The sequence below is a fragment of the Lates calcarifer genome, linkage group LG19 (assembly GCF_001640805.2).
Source record: "Lates calcarifer isolate ASB-BC8 linkage group LG19, TLL_Latcal_v3, whole genome shotgun sequence".
In the NCBI taxonomy this organism is placed as follows: Eukaryota; Metazoa; Chordata; class Actinopteri; family Centropomidae; genus Lates; species Lates calcarifer.
Genome location: NC_066851.1, coordinates 12,812,523 through 12,839,248, shown reverse-complemented (window position 1 = coordinate 12,839,248; position 26,726 = coordinate 12,812,523). Strand labels below are relative to the sequence as shown.

General features: G+C 43.7%; 2 long non-coding RNA genes across 4 annotated transcripts in view; one reads left to right on the top strand and one right to left on the bottom strand.

Moving 5' to 3' along the window:
* LOC108888146 (uncharacterized) overlaps positions 1-22,005 on the top strand; it is a 48,082-nt gene extending 26,077 nt beyond the window's left edge. The window contains exons 3-6 of one of the 2 annotated variants that reach the window (XR_007815125.1): positions 20,126-20,449; positions 20,671-21,027; positions 21,116-21,211; positions 21,360-22,005. This is a non-coding gene — a long non-coding RNA (uncharacterized LOC108888146). The remainder of the gene's footprint in view (positions 1-20,125; positions 20,450-20,670; positions 21,028-21,115; positions 21,212-21,359) is intronic. The other variant, XR_007815124.1, reaches the window with a different exon arrangement.
* Positions 1-26,726, bottom strand: part of LOC108888147 (uncharacterized) — a 139,501-nt gene that overhangs the window by 35,656 nt on the left and 77,119 nt on the right. For both annotated transcript variants that reach the window (XR_007815126.1, XR_001961772.2), the window contains exon 3: positions 20,201-20,303. This is a non-coding gene — a long non-coding RNA (uncharacterized LOC108888147). The remainder of the gene's footprint in view (positions 1-20,200; positions 20,304-26,726) is intronic.

Below are 26,726 nucleotides of genomic sequence, written 5' to 3'. Positions count from 1 at the left end.
TTAGAGATGGTATAGTGACTTATACAGTAGCTTTCATGGTACTTTACAATGTGGTTCATTTTAAGCTATGAGGCAAAAATAATTACAAAAGATAATCTAAATACATTTTGGTTCAAGGCAGTTCAACACAGTGTCTCCACAGGCACTCTCATCAGGTCTAAGTCTTTAAATTGAAGTTAAAGGATGTCAGTTCTATAGTGAATACATATACAGATACAAGTTCCCCTTTGGGCTTTGTGCATAATTATAATTTTGTACTATTTTGATAAGATAAGGTGGAACAATGGTTGTAAAAAACGTTTAAAAAATGAGTTCTCAAGTTGCCTGAGCCAATTATTTTCTTATGATGAAAGTGTCCCTTTATCAACGGGGATCAAACTATGCAATTAACATTGGGCACAGATAACGAATAAACAGTTTCTACAGTTTGAAAAGCTGTTCTGCGGTGCTATGTGCTTTGGCATTGAGCTCACATAAAAATTCATTTCAGTCCAAATATCACATGCACTCGTCTTTTGCAATCTGCACTGCACTAAGGGCCTGCTGCTTTCACAACCTGTCCTAACAAGAGAGAGTGAGAGGAGCTGTCTGTAAGAGGAGGGAGTGAGCGAAACAGGAAAAGAAGTACAGAGTAGTTCAGAGTGGGTGTGCGTGAGTGAGAGAAAGTAAGAGTTGGGTGACCTTGTTACCAGTTGGGTTGAGTTGGACAGGCTGGTAGGAGGTTGCTGTCTACGGGGAGGGACAGACAGATGCTCGCTCTTCTCCCTGGGCAAAACATCTCGCCTGGTGCAGGCAGCACACAATCTGGCCCGGGCAGCTGTAACCCTAATGATCACTGGTGGCGCTGCACCTGACCGACCGACCAGCTCAACACTCACTCAGCCCTCCCCTTCCCTTCCCCTCCGCTCCCCGGCCCCTCCGTCTCCTCTTTGACCTCCAACGCCTCCGAACTCTGAGTAGAAACTAGTTGGGCTCGCAAAGCATTGAGGAAGGAGGGAGTGGGGCTCGAATAAGAAGGTGTTTCAGAGCAGGCGGGAGGTTAGGCGGGGGAAGAGGTTGATATGAAAGTGATGAGGCAGACAAGATAGGTGGAGGAAGCACTGAGCAAGATTGGAGATGCATGTTGCAAGCACAAAAAAAAAGATTAACCAACACAAGACTGCATATGGATAAAAACATGAGAAATTTACAGTAATTTGTTATAGAAATGAATCAAAGAATAGGGGTATAGACACATATAAAGGACAAGGGAATGGAGGATACTGATGGAAGGGGTGGGGGGTGGGTATTAGGAGCTCCGATGCTCCCCTCCTGCTACAACTGATCCAGTCTGAGCTGCTTATCGGGTCTCTCCCACACTGCTCTCTCGTGTAAGGGCTCAAACTCCTGGGGCTCTGACTAGCTGCCTGGAAATGTGTCTGCATGGATGTACAGTATATATCTATGGACGGATGGATTTGAGATGAAGGACTAGACAGATGTATATGTGGTATTGTGATGGCTAAACAATGACTGGCATGGTACAATGACTGGGAGGTTTGTTGGCGGGGATCCGATATGTTCAGACCACCTGATCGGCAGTTTATTTTTGGTTTGGTTTACTGACAACAGTGCAATATATATATGTTTTTTTTTTTTTTTTAAAGATATTGACATAAAATCCTGGACTTGTTTCCATTGTTGACTCTGGTGCTTAAGCAGTCCACTGACTTTTATCAAGACAAGAGATTTAATGTCTGACACTAGAATGCAGTAGAAAACAGGGCTAAAAATGCCAAGTCATATAAACTGTTATAAATCTGTTGGTAAAATCCTCGCATAAAGTCATGAAATCACACCACAGAAGACATATAATTTAAGATTGTTTGAGTTGTCACATATATGACATGGTGGGCATGATTTAGGAGATAAGGTTGCATTAAACCCTTTAATGAGTTAGACTTACTTTCCAAGACTGCTGTTTTAATCACATATTATTGCTCATGGCAACTTGAGTGGGCAGCTTTAATACAAACTCCTCTGCATGCTAAGGTTTAACTTCACAAGAAGATTTATACTGCAATAATACCAATATAATATTTCTTTATGTAATATTTGGTGATAGTTGTGAAAGTTAGGCCATATTTCAGCTACAGCAAAAAAGGCAAGACACATTTAGACAGTAATTACTTTTCATATTTGAGAGGAATTGGCTTTACCAAACATGTTTTTTTGTTCAGTGTGTGAATTATGAGTTGTAAGACTCCTAATCCATATTAATCAAAGCTGAGCTGTTGTTTTCTCTAGCATCTATCACACACACACATACACGCACACATGCTGAACATAAAAGGTCATCCACAACAACCTCCTGTGGTAAACATTTTAATCCCAATTAATCGCTAATTCAGCTCATCACTCCATCCATTCACTTCTGTGAGACAGTCCAATCTAGATTTGCACGGGTGACAGAAAGCTCATCTGCCACATGAGCTTCAAAGCTGATGAAAAGGGAATGATAGAAGATTGTTTTTCTGGTCAAGAGTGCACTTTCAAAAGGGGGTGCTAGTTAGCTTCATTTGGCTCCACTGCCTACACTGAATGGGTTAGAAGCCTTGTTAGACTAAATTACAGAGTATAACAATAGAGAATGCAGATGATTTAAAGCTAAACACCCAAAGACAATGACTTTGGATTGGATTGGTTTTTATTTCAAAAAATCAATATTTCAATAAACCAATTTTTCTGAATTATACATTTGAGAGATTGATTTGTTTTTATTTTCATTTAAGTTTTAAAGAGTCCTATTTTTTTTTTTGTTTTGTTATTCATTGTAAAGATTTCTTTCTTTGCTGAGCTGTTCAGAAAAAAAGACACGTGTGTGTTTGTTGACAGAGGCAACAAACACACACACACAAGAAAGCCAGAGATGCCAGAGACAGAGAGAGAGAGAGAGAGAGAGAGAGAGAGAGAGAGAGAGAGAGAGAGCATCTGTGAGTGAGGGAGAGGAAGCAGAGTGAGAGCTTGACAGTGCAAGAGAAGGGGGGATCGTGGTAGCGAGTGTGTTTGGAGATCGGCCTGGGCCAAGAATGTGTCCGTGACTGCTGCTCTGTGTATCTGCCTTGCCTGGGTGACACCGGTGACACAGACATTTCCCAGCAGCCTCCTTGCAGTCCTGAGCCACTGCTGCTCTTCCGGGAGCCAATCTACACACACACATGCACACACACAACAACACTATCTCTCTGTCTTTCCCTTCTCTAGGCCAGGCAACAGGCTCTGTGTTAGCCTAAGCAGACCAGGACTGTCAGAACCATATGACCCCGGCAGGGCTTCTCAAACTGTGCCGCTGTTCTGTAATCATACTCCGCCGGCCAAGACTGCTCATGTTCGCAGTATGTTTCCAGCACAGCAGTTCATCCGCTAGGGATTGTTATCCATCCATCAGCTTGGTTGGGTGATTTTTGGGGCTCTATACGCTGCCTGTGTGCAGCTGAGACGTCAATCAGCTACATGTTAGTGTTGGCAAAGTGCAAGCCCACTGCATGGTCAAATGGGACGGAGTCCATTTGAAAAACATTATGAAAAAATGAGTTTCCATCTTAAATTCACCAGCCAAAATTTCAAAAACACAAGCAATTTTTGTCACATAATCTATGATTGATTTCATAGATACATCGACAGACAGGGAGAAAGTGGACAGATGAATGGACAGACAGACAGACAGGCAGGCTCAGGACACTTAAAATCCTCCAGCCAGGATCTGGAGTGAGTTCACATCCTCCTCCAGCAGCCCAGCTGTCTATCTGCCATGTTTTCTTTATCAGCCCCTCGTCATCCGGCAGCCCTGCACATGACCAAATTAGTCCCAGTATCAGCCGTTATCTGGCCGCGGATGGCCTGCCTGCCTGCCTGCCTGACCAGAATCACTCTCTTCCCAGCCCTCTGCTACACTGGCTCCTCCGGACTGAGGAAACCCAGGCAACGGATCCTGGGTTTGAGCCTCAACAGACTCCGCAGAGCTCCGGCACAAGGAAAAAGGCCTTGCTTCCTTTTAAGGTGGCTGGCCTTGCTTTGGTTTATAAATATATGAGATATAAATTATATATTTATATACCAAGTGAGGGTCAGTCAGTTCCCTGAGGTAAAATGAAAAGCTCTGGGAAGGTGGAGGAAAAATAATAAATGAGATTGTTGGGGTATAGACCTGGGGATATTTGCTTACTTTAGGTTCTGCCGGCAGCAGATGTACACCGACCTTGTAACTTTGAATTTCTGGAATGGCTGTGCTCAGTGGACACCCTGGCAGAGTGTTCTCTCCTGCATAAGCAGAGCTGAGGGAAGATTAGAATTTGCACTTGGCTGGCATTACTACATGAGTCACTCATGCCCTGCATGTGACGTCTTAAGTAAGTTTCAAGTAGCAAAGTCTTAAAGTAGGAGATTAGCCACTGGCATATGCATTCATCTTAATTCATGTAGTATTTTTCTTCTTGGAACTTTGAGCTTTGCAGTCCCATGACCTTAGGTGCACTGGAGATTAGTTTCAATTTCAAAACTACTTTCTACTTGAAAAACTTCTCATGCCTAATTAGAGGAGCAAGTAGTCTTTTTTGAAAAAGTACAGATAAAAGAGTCTATGAAAAATTGATATAAAGCATTGCTGCTGCCTGCCTCTTTTATGTGATATTGAGTGTAGAAAATATCTCAACTGTGGTTCAAAGAACATATAAACAGGGGGACACGGCATACATGCATAGTTCCAAACACATGCAAATGCATACATACACACACATACGCAAGACACTACAGAGGCCCAATAGAGATGGGGAGAGTGTATGTCAGGGGGACAGGAGGGATGCGAAGGGGTGCCAAAGACCACAGCACACTGCCTGTGCCAAGCAGAACTGAGCACCCGCTGCCATCCAAACATAAATAAAGTGCTTTTGGCTCCCTGCAGCCACCAGTGTGCGCCGTGCATCCGCCAAGCATGTTTTTTCTAACAAAGTTAAAAACAGGACAAATTTGATGCAATCACTTGCTGGAAATAAATATGTGCCATGTCTTGGACAGATAGGGTGTGAATCAGATGGTCAGTCAGTTATTAAGTTTCGTAACATAACTTCAGGATAGATTTCCTCTTCAGACTTTTAGAGCCTTGGAGGGAAAAGACTTAAATTGGGCACACTACACAAGTTACTCCTTATTTACTTCTTTGCAGCAAATGCCGGATGCCAACAGGAGCTGCACATATTGAACTGTGTGAGCAACTTACGGATCCTCTTCACCGGGGAAATGAGGCTTAAATGGTAACGCACTGAGCTATTACTGCTGAGGTCTACTCTTGAAATTCCCTCCATAGCAACTACGGATGACGATGAATTCCAGCTAATCACAAATCAGTAATTCTGCTCGGTTTTTATCTAATTTGTTCGTGCATTAAATGGTGTGTTTGGAAGGATGTGTGGGTGTATGTGGGTGTGTGTGTGCGCTGATGTCCCTGTTCCAAACAGCCCCAGGCTCTATTCCCACTCTTCACCCTTGTATCAGCACTGACTGATTAAGGCCCTGATCTCCACTGCTTCTTGAACAACGCTCACAGCGCTGATGCTGCCCTGGCCCATGACTCTTGGGTGGGTAAAAAGGCATATTGCCATAGCAACACAGCACTTTCTCTGCCAAGGAGTTGACCTGCTACTCACATGATCAGCCAAATAGTCTCTCTCTCTATTCTGCCTCTCTCTCTCTCTCTGCCCCATCATCATCTCGTCACCTCCATCCATGCTGCCACTGTTTAGTTTCAGATAGCTCCCCTGCATGTAGAGTAGGGTATAAACCCCCATAAGCCCCTTCTCCACTCCACACCCTGTTTGGATACTATTGACTTTAATACCTAGAGATCAAAGTTGTGCACGGAGTGTAAATCCAGGAGTGGGGGGAATAAGCTGGAAGAATTCATAGTGGCAACAGTCACCACTTCTAACATTCCGATGCGACATAGCAATAACACTTATGTGACATTTGTAAGCCAATGTCATGTTGCTTCACAAAATGAGGTAAAGTTTACCAAATTATATGAGGCATATATTTACATATGCTTAAATGTTGAAACATAGAATTTATGCTAAAGCGTATAAGTCATATTTATAATTCTAGTACTATATAGGCCTGTGTAATGTCTGTGAACTCCACGGTATCTAACCCTCTGTGTGACTTGGTTCAACCTTTAGCAATTTGGACCACCAGGGTCCTTAGACTGGGTGTCAAGTAACACACACTTCGCTTTAGTGAAATCCATCCCCTCCATCATGGGCTACAGAAACTGACTGCCCGACTGTCTGGTTAGCTGGCTGGCTAAATGAAACCCTGGCCCGGGCCTGTGATCTGCTCTGATGTGGGGATTTTCTTCCGGCACTGGCCACTCAGCTCCATTCCGGAGCCGTGACTCCAACAGGAAGTAACACATTAACAGAACAATCAGGTTCCTTGTTAGGGAGCTTTACACCACAGCAGCCTGCCATTAACACCGCTGGGGGATCTGGTCAGCTGATAAGGTCTGACAGATGAAAGCCATATTAGGCTTCACAGGTTGCAAAGCTACGCAAGGCTCAAACTGAAACCAGTGACAGCTGCAATTATCAGCGTCTTCTGAGGTATGCCAAAAAGTATCACAATCTTGACTTAAAAAGGTTGCTGTACAACAGCCAACGCTTCAGTGTTAAATGTCAAAACATGTATGCGAGCTCCATCAGGGAGAGTTTTCCCTGCTTGCAGCTGCATAACCACACAGTGCTAATGTGGCTTAGTAATTTTCAAATCTGTGCCTGTTAATTTTTAAAGGATAACTCTGTGGATATTCTCTATTTTTCTGATCATTAACAAATGCCCTGAAATGACCAAAACCAACAATTAATTTATTCTATCAACAAATATTTCCTGGGTAGCCGATGTCTTATATGTCTTATTTCTCTGTGCAAGAGAAGATCAATGAGCCACACCATTAGACTGGGTGACATGTTTCTTCAATACAATGAACATAGGTAGCCTTAGCCTTTAATGACGTGGTGAAATGAATGGAGGCTGCCTGGTGTCCTGCATGTAATGCAGCAAATTAGTCTATAAACCTATGGTATATTTGATTGTGATATACTAAAACTTGCAAAACCTTGGAAATTAGCCATTAATTGTATTTCATTGTATTAAATATATATTTTCACCCATATCCCCTGCACAATAATATCACCCACAGCCAAAATAAAAGCAGAGAGGCAGTCTTCTGTCGAAATTCAAGTTAATAGAGGGAGCTCTACAGATTCATGTCATGCAGCCAAATGTTGTAAACATGACACTAGCAGCAAAGCCAAGACAACACAAAGCGAGTAAGAACAAGGCTGACTGCATGTCACTACAATATGCTCTCTGGTTTCATTCACCAACTCTTTCCTTGTTTTACTGAAACCTTCCCATGATGATGTCATGCGATAGCTGAGAGTTACAGCATCGTGTTCAAACTATACAAATTCTCTGTGGCAAGCTGTTATGGCTAACAGCAGTCCCCGGCAATCACCGAACAAACCAAACTCCTGAGACTAATAACAATGAGATGTTAATCTTTTAAGTTGCCAACCAAGAGATACACATCAAGGCTGATTCAGTGTTTGGCGTCGCTGTAATTTTAATGTTGAGATAACACTGTTTTGTTCTTGTCAGATAACATTCAGGCTGACATTTATAAAACTCCCAGAGCTCCTTGAAATTCTTATCTAATGGGCTATTTGCTTTTCAAATATTTATTGTTGAGGCAGATATTTAAAATATTCACTTTTGGTATCAGCTGTGAGGTATATGCTGTGTAATGACGGGACTTTTTGTACCACATAGAAGGACGCAGCAGAGAAGATAAAAGAAAATATAAAAATCACGGAAGGTCTTTCTCACTCCCCTCCCTTTCCCCTCCCCCCTCCTTCTCTCCAGACTCTCTCCAACCCTTGGAGGGGAGGAGAACACAGCCGTATGTGTGGCAGGTGGACTTCCTGTCTTTGTAATTAGAACCAAATTAGGTTAAACTGCAGTTCTTCCCCCAGCCCACAGTCCATGGAGAGCCTCTGCCCCTGCACCTCCAGGCACACAGAATTAGCCCGGCCACACACTGGGAGCCTAATGGACAAGCGTGTACGCCATGGCTGCTACTCGCGAGCTAGATAACACCCTGCACCTGCACATATCACACATCACATGCTCTCTCATCATTAAACATTGCATTATATAGCTCCTGAGTGTTTACACGGTAGGGCTGCTGCTGCTGCTGCTGTTGTGGTTGTGCAGGTGGGGCTGGGATGTGAATAAAGCTGGGGTCCTATTGGTTTGAGATGGAGTCTTTATTTTGGGTGTGAGCAGGGCTTTAATTGAAGACTGATGGATTTACATTAATTTCCTCCTCACACCTGCCTCCTTTATCTGCTCTCAGATAGCACAGGAGCGATGGGTCTGCTGGCCAGCCCGCCAGCCTTTCTATTATGAATAATGGGCAGAGCTGAGCACATGCCTCTCTTCAACATACACAACCACACAGAACACTATTATTCAGTGCAGTTGGTAGCACAGTAGCGAATGTACCTGAGAAACTGTGAAATCCAGCGTGTTTGGGCTGCCAGTAAAAAAAAAAAAAAAAAAAAAAAAAAAAAAAAGGCACAAAAACAGGGAAGAGGACAGGTGCAGCTCCTCTCCTGCTGTTGTCTGTGTACATTCCACACAGCTCTGACTGGTCAACAAAATGAGCAGCTTTTTCAAGTGACAACACAGAAAACAATAGTGACTGAACTGAAAGAAGTTGGTCCACATTTGGCTTTTATCCAGCGCAAAATTGTGTTAATGAACTATATATAATCCTTCCGAAGCTGGCAGTTTGAAGTTTCAGCGTTCAACTGAGGGGAACATTAAACCCGTCCCTCATCTGTCTGTTCAGTGCTGGGAGGGCATCTGACCTAACATGGAGTCTGAAGGCTGGGAGGCCAGGGGCTAATGGTGAAGAGCCCTGAGCTGTCAGATGTGACTGACAGAGCTAACTGCTCCACAGAGATGACAGAGAGGAGGAGGAGGAGGAGGAAAAGAGGAGGAAAAAACAAACTGCTCTGTATGAGAAGGCAGGGAGGGGAGGGTGAGAAAGAGAGGGAGGAGGAGGAGAAGGGGTGGAGGTAGTAGAAAAAAGAAATGATGGAAAAAGAGGAGTATAATGTCTCCTCCAATGGTCCAGGGCAGACCCCACCAGCTGGAGAATAATTGCTGAGTTGGGGAAGGGAGAGGAGAACAGGCTCACATGATTGACTTGTCATTGATCATAATCTTAATTGCATGCATCCAAATCCCCTGGGTGTGATTTGTCCACTTGGCACGTGTGTGTGCGTGTGTGTGTGTGTGCGTGTGTATTTTTGTGTATTCATGTGTGTGTTTATCTGTATATGCACGAACATGTGTTTGTGTGTCAATGTAATGTGTCGCCATACGATATCATGTACTAAAGTGCACCTTCAGACAAAGAGCAGACGTGCTAGAGCTGAATGTTATAGTTGTCTTTGACACACACACATGCATCTTATAAATATGTGTGTGTGTAAACAAACGTTTTAAAGGAGTAGTTCGACATTTTGGGAAATACACTCACTTGTTCTCTTCCTATGACTTAGATGAGAAGATCAATACCACTCTCATGTTTGTACAGTAAATATGACACTACAGCTAGCAGCTAGTTAGCTTAGCTTATCTTATCTTCGCACAAAGTGTGGAAAAAGCTGGGCAAACATTTAGTTCTGGTTCTGTCCAAAGGAAACAAAATCTGCCTACCAGTATTTCTACAGCTTTTAAAATGACACTTTGTGGTTTTACAAGGGGTGATCCTGGAGGCCAGGAAGTAGTCTGGGACATAAGCTCCTATAAAAGCACAAAGTGTTGTTTTTACACTGTAGAAACACTGTAGAAACACTGTAGAAAGCTTTGTAGGCATTAAACAAGCAAGATATAATGTGTTAAATAGTGATATTAAGAGGTGGTGGTAGACAGAACCAGGCTGAATTGCACCTTATAGGCCCTCATAAGTATAAACAGAAGAAACATACAGAAACTACTGACGTGTTAGAAATAGAATGAAATACCACAGTTAAGATTTAGCAAAGTGCTTACAGAATCTTGGTTTCATGTATTTTTAATTTTTCCAGTTGAATCATGACAATGAGTCTCTATAAGTTGTTAAAGTTTAACTTCTTCTCCAACAATGGATCTGTTGTGGGGCAAACCTAGAAATTGTTTGCCAGTTGAAAGTACTTGGGGCAGTCACATTCAGACTAATAATTCACAGATGTTGAACAACACAAATCTTTAGTTAGACATTACCATTCTTTGAGACTGACAAGGTTAAAAAAATAAAGGCAGTGGAGCATCAGTGGAAATGTCAGATAATTCTTACATGCAGTTTGATGAGTAAGTGGACCCACTGATTCATCGTTCTTTCCAAATGCAGTATGTATATGTTTCTTGTTAGTGACTTGACAAAAAATGATCAGAAAAATTATCTCACTTACTCACTCACTCTCCCTCTCTCACACACTCAACACACACAAACACCCAACCAGTCAGTGTGTGTTTTCTCATATTGTGGAGAGATTGATGTGTTGTTAAACAGCAATCCTACAGTGAGAACCTGACCTTTCTTTAATGCTTTCTTTTAGCGTTTGCTCAATGGGATTTTCAAGTACAGGCCCTGGTGAGCATTAAAACAAAGGCCAACAACTGGAACAGTACTGTCAATGCCAATGGAATTACCGCGTGACTAGCAGGAAAAAATACACACCACCCTGCTCCGTTGTGCACACTTGAAAGACCAGCATAAAATCAGGATAACATCTGTTTATCTTGACATTAAGGCCTATGGTATTTTAATTACTTTATATATACATATACACTGCTACTTTTATGTTATTGTGAAACTTGTTTTATTGACAAAATGTCTTGTAGAGGATGTGCTATGGAAAAAAGCAGTGTGTTTTCAGTGTGCATGTGTGCATGCTTTGTTCATAGCGGGCAATGTCTCTGTGTATAAGTAACCTCTGGGAGCTCAGCTGTAAGACAGCAGGAGGCTCCACAAACCAGTGGCCAGCCATGTGACCTTTGACATCGGACCACCGTATACTGTGCAAAACAGGGAAAGGCAGATACTGTGGACAGAAATGTTTGAGAAAAGGTGAGTGTCAAAATGAAAATATTTTCCCCTGGGGGGAATTAGGTTATCCTGTGGATCCACTGCAACAATTTAGCCAGTTCTTTAAAGGGCTGGTTCCCTTGGTTCCCAAACTACAAAAATTAAAATAAAAAAATCCTCTCTTCTAACAATGAAACAGTCATTATTAAAGTAAAACAATTTTTTTTTCACATCCATTGTATTGGGGGTGGAGGCATTTATCTCGAAACCTGAACAAGGTTTTTGTGTGTGTGATTTGCATGAACTGACCCTTATAAACAGGCTGATACTGAGTTCAATGGAAGGTACTCTGGTGTGCAGAAATGCACACACGTGCACATGTGTGCGGGTTATTGCGGAAAGAGCATGCGAGAGAGATAGAGAGAGAGCGGGGGGTTGAGAGTGTATATGCCTCAACTGCCCGAGAGAAGCAGGAAACAGGACAAGGTTAATGTTCTATGACAGACAGAAGCCAGCAACTCTCTTTAATGTTGCTCCCATTAGGGCGCTCCCGGTGCTTGCATCCCACTCTAGCATCTTTAGAAGATGCCTCTGCCAACAACTGGTGGGAGAGCAGCAGCGTGCCAGCTGCCAAACATGACATTTGCTGGCTAGGCCAGTGAACCCCAGCGGGTGACATCTGCAGAGCAGCCTTTCATCCCCTCGTTGGGTACCTGTGTGGCCCCAGGCCCCTGAGAGCCAGGATGAATGCACTCACTCTTCCTCCCAGCTGGGTTCCTCATAGCCACAGGGCCACAGCGCTGACACACATGCACACAGACAGATATACAGTACATGTACCCACATCTCACACACACAAAAACGTGGGAGTACATGTGTTTGCACACCCACACACAATCAAACACACACTTCTATATACTCGCACAAAAGCGCACCACCTCTACCTCACAAACACCTCCACACAACAAACAGCTTCCAGCGTCAACATCTGCAGCTCTGGGGGCTGCTTTTGTTTCCCCCTGTCGTTTCATCATCAGGGGCTGGCAGTCAAGTTGTGCTGCTATTGTTGTTGTTTCAACCACAGGCCCCGCTGCAACTGGCATCTAGTGACGCTATCAAATCCTCACCAGAGTTTGATCAAATATGCAAACGCAAGCTGGGGCTAGAGTGGGTGAACACACAGAAAACAAACAAGCTGAGAAGGAGATACCAAGTCACAGACAGAGCAGGTATGTGAGCTTTAGGAACACGATAGCATGTCTGATGATGGAGAGAGAAAAACAGTCATAGTAGCAGCATGCCATTCAAATCAAAAATATGACTCAGACATCTGTCTGCAATTGTTTTTATCTTGTGGTTCATCTTAATGATATAAATCTGCTGATTTGCAATTCGTTGAGGTTTGAGTTGTGCATATAAAGAGCTGGTAGTCAAATAACATTTTTGCGGAAACAAAGCATTTGCAAGCTGTGGGTTATTAAAATAAAGCTAGCTTTGTTTTTCACATCCCAATCATGTGTCTAATTTCACAATAGTATTGTACCACTTCTCCTCTTCCCATTTCTGAATGGTGCGATAATGTAGGTGATAGTCGGGAATCATAACTCCCAGAAGTGTCTGCTTCTTCATCAACACTGGCAACATGTTCCTGTTTCTCTTCTCTATCTCTTTAATCAGGCTTGATCTTTGACCACTTGTTGTTATGAGTGGTTCTGCGTAGGGGTTCTGCTCCCGGCTGACATCCCATTAGCCCCACATTAGGAAATTCTAATCACTGTGCCACCGGGACGCTGGGACTCACAGCTCCTATTTCACTTAACCTCCAGCAGGAGAGATCAGACTCTGCGTCTCAATGTTTGTCCCTAATTACCTCCCTACAGTGAGCTGCCACACACAATTTAATCCAATTTTCATCCCCTCTCATCTTTAACATCTCGCAAAGCAGTCACACATGCATGCTATGGTTTCTATCTACAACCCACACGCTTCCCACTGGTGTCGTAATCAATGTTGGATCTGCATAATTCTATCAACACTTGAGTTGACACCTGTCACTTTTGGTTTTGTTTTGTCTTCAGGTTGCTCACATTTTTTACACTATCTTTTGTTGCAAATGGCGCACGATGAGAGTTATCGAGGCAGTAATTCTCACCTGAAGCTGCAATTCACAAAGGTTTCCAGAACAAGCAAGCTCTGGTCTCTTTGTATTCTGTAACAATGATAGGTCATTTAACATATCAGCGTGTGTAGTGTGGGAAAACAGATATCAGGGGGAAAGTTTCCGATCATCTGTGAACATGAATTAGTGATAACTTCTGCATTTATTACTGATATCTACCTTCAATTTATTAAATTGTGACCCTAAATCTAAGTGATTAAAAACCATATTAATTCTCTCTAATTATTAATTTATGGCCTAAAATTGCTAAATTTATCCTCCAAATTACTTCATTCATCTGCTCAACCTTTAAGGAGACACAGTAACTCAGTTGGAAGCAGTTGGTGCTGTCGCCTCACAGTAAAAAGATTCTGGGTTTTAATTTGCTGGCCAACGGGGCCTTTTGTTTCCCCATATTCCTGCATATTATGTCCTAAAACATGCAGGTTGGTGAACTGGCAACTCTTAATCATCTACAGATTACCTATGTATGTATTAACACTGTTATAGAAACTAACCCAGGATGCGCCCCATCTCTTGCCTAATGTATGCTGGGATGAGCTCAGGTCACCCACCAAGGATAAACAGGCATAGGAAATTCAGTTTCTTAATCTAGATAAAACAGATTACTTATTCATGATTTGTTTCTGCCAATTCACACAGATTTTTCTTTTTTTTTAACCCGCTAAACCAGGGATCTGTTCAGAAGACATATTTTATAGATGACAAGAGACATGTGGCCAAAATAACATACTTCAAACAAACACTTTCTGATGACCAGTTGCAGGTGGTAGAATTAGGGGGCACTGAACAAGCCCGTGCTGCCTGCCGCCCCACACACACTTGAAGCCAAACATGGTGCTTTGTTTTGTTTTTCTCAAATTTGTCACTTTGTCTGTGTCAGAAACACACACAGCTCGATACAAATTAGCAGCAACTCAGATGCTTTCGAGCATAATTTTGTTTTTACACATTTCAAGATCTCTTTCTTTGTCACATTGGTTGTACTAAATGCCCAGGAGCAGTTAGGTCTTTCACATGCAGGAAAAATCTGGCAGCACTGTGATTAGTTTGGAATCAGATGACTATCTTTGGTTATAGCGTTATTAAATTACAGCTACCAGACTGCTACCTGCTGACACTAAATACTAAATTCCAAAGAATAAGATGTAACAGTGCTGGCCATACGCCAGTGCAAAGAATACATGAATCTCAATCATTACTGGTAACAAAGACATATGACAACACAGTGTAAGTTTCTCAAATCTTTACCATGCGACAACGTCTTCTCATAAACTAGACTGCAATTTTGTGTGTGCATGTGCGCGTTTAATTGTTTGCATCCCTGCCAGCCTGATTATGAGCAGGCCTGCATGTGTGCATATGTTTCTATATTCGCATGTTTACGTCTTGGTGTGTATTTGTGTGTGTGTGTGTGTGTGTGTGTGGAGGTTTAAAACTTGTGACAGCGTCCCTATGTGTTATCCTGTGTAACACAGTCTTGGTCCTCATTATCATTTCTCCCTGGGCCTGTTCTGGTGTTCAGAGCCCCACCAGAGGGGCCTTTGGCTCGGTGGGAGAGGTGTTGGAGGCGGCCTGGCCCTGCTGCGCTCCTTCCTTCCCCCTCCGCAGGGCGCCAGGCACAGCGTGTACCACTGGCAAGCCAAGCTTGACGATGAGGCTGCCTGCACAGCCAAAGCCGTGTTTGAACAGGGCAGGGGGCTGCCACGTCATGCCGAACACACACATGCAGGAAGGCCCGCTCGCAGACACAAACACACGCGCGCACACATCTCCATAAGGCCGACCCCTGGTGGGTTCGACACATGTTCGGAAGATGCCGTGGAGGTGAGAGTAAATGTGTGGAGTCTAATTTAACTGAGTCTCTCTTGCAGTTTGTGCGGGTGAGAATCATCAGACAGACAGATTGATAATGCTGAACACATCTGTTATGGTAGATTTAGAATCAAATACAGTATAGCGCACACCTTCATTTAATTTGCCGTTTAAACAATGAGAGATTGAATCACTTAAAAAGTTTAAAATAAAAAGTGACTGCAGTTCAGTGTTTTACTATCTAACTCTGTCATCCTTGATGCAGCAACTCAGTCTCCTCCTCCCCCTGACTTCATAATTTCAGCATATTGCGTGTTCCACATTAAGTTTTGATTTAGTCATATGTTCAGCTCTCAGGTGCGCCTCTAAACCATGAAATATTAAACCTATGAATTCAAGGAGATGTCACATTCTGTGTTTCATTCATTATGTACACCTACACTACATTGTTGACTCTTTGAATTCTAATAGATATGGATGGGAAGAAGTAGTGCAATCTTCACACCGGCTTTACAACTCGTTCCCAGCATCTGTTTGATTCACGAAGTCACAACTTTTTCGCAGTTTCCTTCAGTTGCTCTCTGGGCTAAAATGAGAATCTGGTGAATGCTGAAATGTTAAAAGAGCATTCGCAAGGCATCCTAAAAATGTAACTGTGTGAATACTGGCTCGAGATGTGTTAACACGTGAGCGAGTGTGTCTCTGTGTGTGAATGTGTTTACAGGACCTCCTCCATTTTGCTATCTCTAAGCGTCACATCTCCTCTCAGAGCCACTCGTCAGAGTCAGTCCAACTCAGTCCCAAATAAAGTAGTATTAGATATCAAATAGTGGTGCACGCACACACACACACACGTATGTATACACACACACACACACATACACATGTATGTATATGCACACAAGCACCATGGAGACACATACAAATGACTGCAGCCCTCATGTATCAGATAAAAAACAACAGAAAGAGAACATTGTGTCTGCCTTAGTCAACCTCTGCTCTGCAAAAACATCCAGCAGCCCTCACAGTCTCCCTCCACTCTTAAACTCTCCCTCGCTCTCCCAGGCAGTCAGGGGAGACTGGGAGTTCAGTAGGGAAAGAGATTGGATTACCATGACATAAATCTCCACGTCTCCTTCTCCTGCATGAGAGGGGAGGTGGGCAAGCAGGGCGACAAGCCCCTTAGCACCAGTGTCTTTGGGAATGCTGGCATGTTCCCTGGAGGAGATAGAGGAGATAGGTCTGGCGCCTCCAGAGAAGGCTCTCACCCTCTTTCTCCCTCCTTCCCCCCTCTCTCTCTCTCACCCCCTCTGCTTATCTTGGGGAAACCACAATAGGGTTTTGTACACTGGAGCAAAGCGAGGAGGCTTCAGATGGCAGCCGAGTATGATATGCAGGAGGACAGAGGGCTAGAGAATCACTCCCTCTGTTCCACACGGTGATACGGTACAATGCAACACACCAAACATCTCTAATGGATGGAGCACAGGTCCGTGTTTACCCGGCATATATCACACGCACGCTGCTCTCGCTGTTTGCACAGGCCAGTCACAGGCAAGATACAGTGTTTTTTTGGAGTCCATGTCAAATGTTTAAATAAAACCATGAGTGATTCTACTTTTAGTTTAAACTAATGCTATTTTACAAGCAGTGTTTTCACTTTTGAGGCAGTTAATGGTGTCTGGGAGTCTTCAACTGGACTTTGAAATGGTTCCAAATATCTTTTTGCCCACCATGTCTGGTTCAGGCTATACGCATTAGCGGCTCCAGTGCCATGCTATTACGGCTGTTGTTATTGTTAGCTGAACGGTACAAAGGGACAAGGATTGGCCACAGGGGAGGGTTGGACCAGGTACCAGCTAACCTGTGGGGAATTAGAGCAGGCTCAGTAAAGATCAGCCTACTTAGCCACCTTTCTTACAAATGGCCTGTTTGATGCTGCTTGTAGGAGATCAAAGCGGCGATGACATGCACGCAGCGTAACGACTGGCCGCTGTCGGCAGCAGGAGTGAGGTTTGTGTCAATATCTGTCACATTAACGCGAGGAGTGAAGGCTGTCACATTTCTGCAACACAGGAACACCAGAGTAGCACAGCAGAGTCCGCCCAGTCTGCATGGTGCTGCATAACCTCAACCTGCAAAATAAATACGCTACCCAGTTTCTACGAGACAATAAAAAGTTAGTGTGTCATTTATGTTTCAGGTTTCATGTCGTAAAGGTCAAACGTTATCAATCTGAAGAATACTGCAGAACAGTCAGTTTGAGCTCACCATAAATCTTATCTGCTAGATGCTCCACAACCTTGATGATTGCGGAGGCCAAAGGCTGTGCCCTTTCATGTATTTTCGTGGGGGCAGGTAAATTGGAGAGCCAGCAGCTGTAATAGGAAAAAGCCTTGGAGACACTTGAGTCCCCCTGACGAAGAGAATAGCAATTATTCTGGAAAATCAATTTTCAACCCAATCTTTGTCCCTTATCGACCAAGAGGCTCCTTGGAGGTAGAGAAGGTGACAGGAAAATTTATATCCCAGATTCTATTAGCAGATCTCTATTTGCTGCGCGCATCTCAGAGAGGCCCCTTGTTTTGGTCGACATTTTGACGAGGCATAAACACAGAAGCTGAGCACATTCAACCCTGCTCTATGGAATAGTAAGCGCATATGAAAATTGATTTTCTTTTTTTTTTCTTTGTAGAAGCTCATTCATTTTCATTGATTTAATGCTTGCACTGACTCGGTTTGCCATTATAAATTCCATTTGTTGGACATTTAAAGAATAGAGAGGGTTAGTGTTCTATTGCTTCGGCTACTATCTACTGAAATTGACTCATACATTCACTATGAACTGCTCTCCATCCTCTCCTGAGCAGTTTGTTTTAAATGAAATCTAAGCTGCTGCACCGTTGGCGCTGCTGTTGCCTCTCCCGTGTTTCTTCTTTCATGTGTGTACGGGCACGCGCGCGTGTTCGTGCACGTGCAAACACAGGCACGGAGTGTCATACCTCTTCATGATTATTCCCACAGTCTTATCAGTGTTTATTTTCCTACTGTGAAAAGCCTATTGCGCCGGCATTCTTTGCATGTCATTCTCTGACCAAGATTTATCGTTGTGTTTATCCCATTAATACGTCAAGCCATTATGTAAACTGGCTACAGAGTGTTGCAGTGATCATTCTGACTGGCTCCCAGTCACTTAGGTTTGCTTTATTCATCTTTCTATCACTCCTTTGTCTGTATCCATCGGTTTACTGTGTCATTTTACCTTTGTGTCTGGCACACTGCAGTGTTCCTGTCCTACTCTCTTAGGTTCTTTGTATATGTGAGCATATTAAGCTGTGTATGTGTATGTTCGTGTGCATGCATTTCTATGTATGTGTGTGTGTGTTTTGACATCACATAGACGTAAATCAAAAGTGGCAGTGCTCTGATATGGGCTAATAAAACTCCCTGATCTGGAAATGCTAAAGGCTTTTTCAGCATACACCCTGCAATGCAGCCCACTGGCAGTCTCCCTCTCCTTCTCTCTCTCTGTCTCTCTCACACACACACACACACACACACACACACACACACACACACACACACACACACACACACTCGTAGAAGCCCCCCACCCCACCCACAAGACTACCGTGGGGCCATTTTCATGATTAACCATAACTCCTCAAGAGGAAATTCATTATACGTTGTCTGTTACCCGTATACACACGCTCCTATGAACAAAAATACACACACAACCACAGAATCTGCATGGGGTGGGGTGGAACACACATACAACTGCTGTCCTCCCCTCCATGTCTTAATATCCTGACGCAGCAATGAAAAACGGGGGATTGGAGGATTTACAGTGCTGATTCTAAGAAGTAGCATTTGCTTTTGGTTACCAGGGTCCTCTGTGGGTTCAGAAGGCCCTACTCTCCCCCCTGTACCTCCACTTCGTAACCCTCTCTGTCCCCTCCTCCCTCCTTCCATCCCTCAGTGGAGGATAAAAGTGTCCAGCAGTGTGTGTGTGTGTATGTGTGTGTGAGTAGTAGGGGGGGATATTTGGTGAGAGTACTGACTGTTGAAACAGATGCCGGTATGTGTGTGCCACCTATGTCAACATGGCCGGTCTCCGGACCCGATGCTGCTCGCAGATAGGACCCTGCCCACAGAGCCACAGAGTCTAGACTCCAGATGTGTTCGCACACACACACACACACACACACACGTGCGCGCACACACATTCGGACCAATGCCAGTCCAAAGCAGTAATTCTACCAGATGACAGTCGTTTACTTACACACAGTGAGGTATGGATAGTAATCCTTCTCTCCACACTCTTAAAAGAGATTACAAAATTGCAGATTTTCTTGTTTATGACCAACAGAAGACATCTTCACTGTACAGTAAGTGGGAGTGGAGTGCAGAAACACCCTATCACGATGACATTTGGATGTAGTTAGGCAGTGAAATACCATCGGCCACCATGCTCACTTTTGAACAAACACACTGAATCAATTTCCAGCATGAATTTTACAAAAAACATGCACACACACACACACTCACACACAGCACAACGATGCCAGGTAATGCTAGAAACTTTATATGATTGTTTATAACTCCTGCTTAACATTTAAGTAGATATCAAATGTGTTGTTTCATTGTACTGTACATTTAAATTACCCACTGCTTCTCTCAAAACTGCACTGAAATAAACAGAAACATATGCTGACTGCATATGCTCAACACCGCTTTATTTAGACTGTTCTATAGCGACACGACAACAAGAGTGTTTTTGTGAAAAAGACACATGGGTAAATTGCAACTGTTATACAAAACAAGACTCGGGAAGAGGAAAAGTAAAGAGTGAAAGTGTTCAGAGCACAGATGCACCCGCTCTCTTGCTATCTCCTGTGCTTGTGGGTATACTGCCGATCCAGCTATTCTTGTTGGTTTGTTAATTGTTTGTCACCCACCAGGTGCCATCTGTCTGTAGTCCCACAGTCCCCGAGCCATGTGGGCCGGCCTGCCTGGCGCCTGCCAACGTCACTGACCTGCAGCAACCGTCCACACCTCCGTCACACACCTCCTGATCCGTCTGGGATAAATAGCTTCTCCCTCAACTTCTGTGCCGCCATCACGGCTTCCCAATCTGTCCTGTGTTAGAAGGGGGAGAGGGAGGGGGGTGACAGGAAGAGACGGGGAGGGAGGGAGAGAGACAAATGAGAGTCAGGAACCGATAGATGGATGGATGGAGTGAGCACGAGCAAGAGATGGAGATGGATGTCTGCAGAGATAAAAGGGTGAGATATACAGTTATAAGCCTGCTTGTGCTTTCTGATCTGTCTGTTGTTGCAGAGGAGAGAGGCTCAATCAGTGTGCAGCCTGCTACAATAACTCAGCCACAACTGTTATATTTGTGGCTCCAAGTCCTGCATACTGTAGATCAGCAACACTTAAACACTGATTATAATAACGTAGCTTTGTCATGACTCAAAACAACAAAATGTTATGTCACTAAAAGTTAAGATAATTTAGGATTTGGCACAGCATCGACCTGCAGCTCGCCACTTTAAGAGGCACTCCAACAGGCAAGGGAGGTCACCTTCACCTGGTCCTGATGTTGGGGCAGCTGTGTGTTGAAAAATGAGATCAGCTGCTTGCTCACCGGGACGCATGCGGCAGTCTGGAACTACCCAGGGCCTAGTGTACCAGCTAGCATACGGCGGCCCCGGTACAATAAAGACAGAGCGAAACGGCCCCCTCTCTCCCCAGCCCTGTCTGCCTGCCTGCCATCCTGGGGCATGTTGGGTCACCTTGACGACTGGGCCCAGCGAGGGGAGCCTCACCCCACTTCAGGGCAAAGACGGAGGCAGTATGGGTAATGAGGCGTTGCCATGCAAGTGGAACAGCTTTTGAATAACCCCATCCACACACACACACACACAGTATTCTACTTGTGTTTACAGAAGGGACAACAGCTTGTTGGAGAAACCTCTCAGGAGTTCTTAGTCCAGGAAGGAGGAGATTCATGGGCATCATGGTGGAGGTCAGCAAGTCATGTGGTGAGTGTTCATGCACAGATAGCTTCAATAAAAAAAGAATAAATGTGATGTATGGTTATATTGACGGAATTGGCTCCGGCTATTCTTATGAGATTCTCAAGTTTTCAAAATTAATTTTCCACTTTCCATGTCTTGTATTCCTCCCCAGCTCTTCAGAGTGAAATACTTGTAAGGGTTACAGGGGTTGCTGATCGATCCAAGACCAAAACCCAACGGACATCCACGTTCGGAAGGAGCCAACACATCTAGCTGAGAAAATAGCGTAAATCAGCCACCCATGAAATGTTCATTTAAAAAGAAGAAGGAGAAGAAGGAAAATAAAAAAGATTTTCCAGTCCAAGTACGCCTAGTTATAATGACTGTCGGAGATGAGGTTTAATCATTCTGCATCTTGGTCTCATAAAGAGAGGGAAGGTACAGTATTCCCCCATGTTGACTCAACGTTAAACATTCTCTAATAGCCTCCGAAACGGTGCGGCATCCCATGAAGCCACTGGAATCCCTGGACTAGTGGAACGAGACCCAGTGGGAATTTTCTGACCACCTCTACTCACACACAGTCACAGCTAATGCACACTTTGCGGAGGCAGTATGTATGCTGTTACGGTTAAGAACTTTGAGAGGAGTTTTAAACTGGTTCATGTAACAAGAAGCAACTAGAAAAATATCCCCATAAGTGAAAAATGAAAAACTGAAGGTTGCTGTCCGCATGGAGACGCAAATGCGCAAGTTTGTTTTTCATTAGCTTGGCTTGTTTGACAGGAATAAAGCTCCACACAGTTTTCTGCCGGGAATCCATGTCTTATGGTAACATAATCCAAAGTGGCTGCAGTACACAGGCTTCATTCCAACATCTGAACACTGCACATGGGTCATCAAATGTGTTTTTATTTATCCGAAAGTGTTCATCATGTGTATAAGTTTATGGCGCTTAAGTGGTGAATGCATTACACGTGAAACGACTTGTGAACTTTAGTGCCTTATCTCCAGCAGAAAACCTAAAAAGTTCCACTTCATTATTCAGCTATTCCTTCTGTTTGCAATTGGAAACAGCCCTTTACAAATATAAATTGCTCAAAATCTTGGAAACCACACTGAAATTCCACAAACGCATGCACCCATATCGGTATTAAGCTATAAAGCCATATTGTAGACATGGACCACAGAAAAAGTTTTTTTTACAGGTTTCTGAAAATGATGTATGGTTCCAGGGCGAGTGTAGTTTTTTTCTGATTCCCGATTTTTTTTTTTATATTCACGTCTGTCCTCTCTGAATACTAATAGCCCATCTCCTGCAAGCTTTGCTACAGATGCTGGCAGGTCTAGCCTGAAATGATTATCAGAGCCAGATCCCACTGGCCAGCTTTCCAGTAACACTCCTACATGGAGATGGAACCAGAGCTGGGGCTGAGGCTGGGGCTGAGGCTGAGGCTGGAGCTGGCGCTGGGCTGCCAGGGGACAGACGCCAACAGGCCCAAGAAATTAATACCAGCACTGGGGCCTCACCGAGGTCCAACATGCAGCTCCAGCTGGAGCAGAGGAGACGAAATGGATGACTGGCAATGATGTCACGAGACAAGGTGGCTCAAGGGTCCCTGTGCCACCGCTAGCAGATGCCCTACCTGGAACTAACAGTGGGAAATTGTTGGTTCCTTTGAAATGAGAAAGACCCAGAGATGGAAGTATAACTTCACTTTAGTTAGAGTTTGACTGCCAACCCCAGGCTGATTTAAAATTTCAGCACATTAAAATATGTTTACAAAAAGATCAATCAGTCCATCCCATATAATTATCAATCAGCCTGCCTTTATTCTAGTTAATCAGACTTCATTCAAACTAAAACAAATGTTATCGCAAGAACAACAACGCATCCCTGAGCCACCCGACAGAAAGGGAGGAGAGACGTATGACAATGATGAAGAGTTTAAGCTGAACCACAGCTTCCAAACCAAACCACAGCTTCCTGACATTTGTTGCACTCATCATATTTGAGCTTAAGTTGCCAGGCATTTGATTCTGTTTGACGCAACATATTAATCACCCCCAACAGGCAATTACAGCACTATGAGATGTTGGACATAAGTTGATGAGAAAATGACTTGATAAGATACAGATGACTGTGCTATTGGCACAAGGCTTGTCAGGTATTTAATGCGTTTTGTCGTCAATCATCCAGCTGGAGGACAGAACTGTTGTGCTTATACTGTAAAAACAATAGAGTCGAATCACAGTCATTTTCTGTCACTGCACGTTTGCGAGAAGTTAAGTGTTACCATCGTCCATGTGTTTTTGTAATGAGCTCTGGGGACAATCCAGGCAGTTTATAAGCTGAAAATCTTGATTCAGTGTGTCTAATCACAGCGGCGATGGCTTAAACATCAGGAAATCATTTACATTGCTTTGGCTCATGGGGAGTTTCAAAGTGTCTCAGCAAAGTTATGACAACACAAGACTGCTTGCGCACACACACACACACACACACACACACACACACACACACACACAGACTACCCGAACCCATGTCTGTATATTTGAGTGAAAATGTGGTTTAATGCTATAGAGCCTTAAAGGGATCGCAATAGATTAATGGATTTAGAAAAGAGAACCATTTCATTTCATTTCACAGCTTCTGTAGAAAAATAGTCAATAGATTAATTTCAATCTGTTGACTTCATCATTCAAAATAACAGCACGTATGCCTGCCTTCTAATTAAGTCTGTAACTCTATAATTGACTTGTGAATTGGTTCTAAAACATTTTTTTCAGTGATAAAAACTTCAAGTGGAAAGAAACAATCAATCAGCTCAGTATCTGTTGTATTACTAATAAACCAAGACAGATTCCTGTCAAAGAAATAAAGGCCAACATGTTTCAATAAGGAGACTTGTTTCTTGTTCCCATAAATATGTAATCCTCAGTTATGCCAAAGCTGGAAGGCGTCCAACTCGAGCCAAGAGACAACATATTTTGTGTGGGCTAGCTAATAATGTTTGCCCCCACTGCATCTTTCTGTTCCTGCCCTGGAAAAAAACTTTCAGAGTAGGTGGAATTCATGTACATTAAAGGGAAACTTTCATTTTGTCATGGAAGAATAGAGTCAGTGAAAGACTGCAAAACGAGAGACCTTTAGTCAGCCTAGTTTACGGTGGGACAAAGACTGAATTTTGCTCACCCACACTTTTAATGGAAACAGACTCTGGACATTCAGCTAGGGAACAAATACACAAAACAGCAGAGCTTCTGTTTTCTTTTTCCACTCCACTTTGCTTTTTTTAACCTCCTAACGCTCCCTGACGGCGTATCGTCCTAAAACTGACCGGGCTTGAAATACGACATGTTTAATACGTGCTACATCGCCGTTGAGCACGATTGAGTTACTAGAGCAACAACTGGCCTGTCTCGGCCTGCAGCAGGGCCTGCGGAGCTGCAGTGTGAACGTAACCTCTCGTCAATGAGGTTCAAACCAAGAAGGAGACAGAGGTCTGAAGAAGTGGGAAAGTCAGGAAATATAAGAGTAAAGCTGCTCAAAGGGAAGGAGGCTTCTCAGGTTTGCACCAGACTGACATTCATGGCAACAGCTCTGATGACAGGTAAGGAGGACTGGTTGGTGGTTGCTGCTGCTGCTGCTGCTGCTGCTGTTGCAGTGTATGTGTGTTTGTGTGTATGTATGTGTGTGTGTGTGTGTGTGTGTGTGTGTGTGTGTGTGTGTGTGTGTGGGTGGGCCACCAGGGTAGGCAAAGGGAGGGAGAGAGAGAGAGAGAGAGAGGCAGGGCAGGAGGGAGGGCAGGCCTACCGGCGCTGTCACCAGCCCTGGCGTGTTTGGATAAGACCCATGGAACATGTGGGGGGATCAGCATGAGGCATCACACCTGGAGGAAAAGACAACTAAATCCAGCCCCCAGTACAACAGGCCCCGGCTCCACCAAGTCTAGCCAGCATCTGGAATGGATATCTGGAGATGCAACACACTTCACAGCCCCTTCACGGGTGCTTCTCACTCTACCTTTGTTTAAAAAAAAAAAAAAAAAAAAAAAAAGCACAGTGAAAAGGTTGCAGTAAAAATAAAACAGGAGTCTCACAGAGGATTTGTGTTTATAAATACATGTTTTTCTCAAAGTTTTTCTTTGCACCGTATCCCATCTGCTTGGCATAATGTTATTGTGCTGTTGATAAAATAATACTCTTTTTTCTTATAATTGCTAGACTCCCTTCGCCCCCAGTATGCTTTCGCTTGACTCCTCTTGGCTTTAACAACTGTACACATGCCAACAGTTTTTGGTTACAGTAGCTTCAGTCTGGTTTGCCATCTTTCAGCATGTTTCACTTTGAAAAGGAACAATGCATCAACTCCAGAGTCAAAATACAATCTTAATACCATAAGTTCTATCCTTTGTGATTCAAAAAAAGGTTTGAAGCAAATGAGTTGGCATGCATCTATTTTCTAAATTAAACAGAGAATCCCTGATTGTAAGGGATTATCATCAATTTCTGAAGAAGTTCCATAAAAGGTGAATAAAATAGCGACTCATCAGGACAGCATGTTGCACCACAGTGTGTACTCTCAGCGCATTTGTGCGTGTGCATGTGTGTGTGCACGCGCAGGGTTTGTCAGAGGCCAACCAGCCGTGTTGTGACTGGAACAATCCCGGCCACAATGTTTGTTTACACAGAACCGCTCACTCACCCAAATAATCAGCCGCTGTGGGCCTTTTCTAATCCCTACACAAAGTCAATGGAGCCAGGTTGAGTTGGCGACAGCCGCGATAAGATACTCAAACACAGCCTCTTGATCTGCGAGCCACGGCCTCTCCTTCCCACACCCTCTGTCCCCTCTGTTTCCTCTATTCGCAATTCCCAACGTGACACGGATTTTAGAGTTCACGGAAACAGACCATACAGCTAAATGTTTTGCCTCCTCCTTCCTAGCTGGTCAGTTTTTGTTTTTTATTTTTTATTCTTTATTCTTTCAGATTCTTGCAGCACGACGTTTAAGTCAAAGCAAGCTGCCGTGGTCTGAAAAAGAAAAAGACAAAAAAAGACACCCACTCGTTTGCAAAGGAATGCATATTTGAAATAGTGCATTGTTATGGTTTTGGCTATGTTGGTACTCGCTCGGCAAATCCTGGTGCGCGAGTGTGATTCTGTATGTGCGCATGTGTGTCCGCTGATAGAGGTACGTGGTAAAACATTCATTAACATTCCATTCGTGACCTCAGTATTATGTCCACAGTGAAGGAGAGCATATATTTGCCTTTCACACCTCTTGCATTGGGATGAGGGAAATGATAGAGCATTATGTGTGTCAGTGAGTGTATGTGTGTGTGAATGAGATAGAGAGACAGAAAGAGGGAGAGAGAGAGCAGGAGGAGAGCAGTGGGGAGACGGATAAAACACAGCTCACTGATACAACATAATCTATCTGGAACCATGTCTCAATATCACAATATTTCACACATTTACGTATCACAAATTTGGCAGTGGCAGCCTTCTCCTCAGATCAGTGGAGTTATTTCTG